The sequence below is a fragment of the Penaeus monodon genome, chromosome 31 (genome assembly GCF_015228065.2).
Source record: "Penaeus monodon isolate SGIC_2016 chromosome 31, NSTDA_Pmon_1, whole genome shotgun sequence".
NCBI classification, from domain to species: domain Eukaryota; kingdom Metazoa; phylum Arthropoda; class Malacostraca; order Decapoda; family Penaeidae; genus Penaeus; species Penaeus monodon.
Window position 1 is genome coordinate 24,266,638 of NC_051416.1, and position 219 is coordinate 24,266,856.

General features: G+C 42.9%; 1 protein-coding gene across 4 annotated transcripts in view; it reads left to right on the forward strand.

Moving 5' to 3' along the window:
- Positions 1–219, forward strand: part of LOC119593122 (ankyrin repeat and IBR domain-containing protein 1-like) — a 31,136-nt gene that overhangs the window by 30,352 nt on the left and 565 nt on the right. The gene's annotated exons all lie outside the window — the stretch shown is intronic.

Genomic DNA, 219 nt, shown 5'->3' on the forward strand with positions numbered 1-219 from the left:
CTTGAAAGTGAACCTTTCAACCCTATGATAATTAAGAGAAGGGCAGTATCACCACTGTGGTGCACTGCAGCATTCAGCATTACCTTGCACAGTCTAAAGGATTTTGGTGCTCCATGCGTGTTAGGCTTATTCTGGTAGTTAAAAGAGTAACTCTAGTCTTACCGGAACCAGTTATGAGTGTGACAGCTGAATAGATTGGTGAGTAGATGCGTCATGTTG